Source organism: Penaeus monodon, chromosome 33 (genome assembly GCF_015228065.2).
Source record: "Penaeus monodon isolate SGIC_2016 chromosome 33, NSTDA_Pmon_1, whole genome shotgun sequence".
Lineage (NCBI taxonomy): Eukaryota > Metazoa > Arthropoda > Malacostraca > Decapoda > Penaeidae > Penaeus > Penaeus monodon.
Window position 1 is genome coordinate 8964356 of NC_051418.1, and position 435 is coordinate 8964790.

Here is a 435-nt window from a genome sequence, read left to right on the forward strand (position 1 = left end):
AAAGAGAGTGGGAGAGAGGAGTAGGAGATAAAGAGAGGAAGGAGGGAGAGGGGATAAATAGAAGAAGGGAGGGTGAGAAGGTGTGGGGTAAAGAGAGAAGAAAGAGGCGGAGAAGGGGATAAAGAGAGGAAACAGGAGGGAGAGGAAAAGGAAGAAGGAGGAAGAGGGGATAAAGAGAGAAAGGAGGAGGAGGAGATAAAGAGAAGAAGGAGGAGGAGGGGAAACGGTGTAGGGGAGGGGGGGGGGAGTAGGAGATTGTTGGCCGGTGTGGACGCAGTTGCAAGTGGAGGACGTAGGTTGTTGTATGTGGGATTTCAATAGAATTGTCATGAGTGTCTAGTCGTAGTTCTCGGAAAACGAACTACCGCCATTATCGTTTTCTCTTTATTTAAGCCATCTCTCGAGGACTTGGAAAGCCGGTTAGTCTTACCCCTC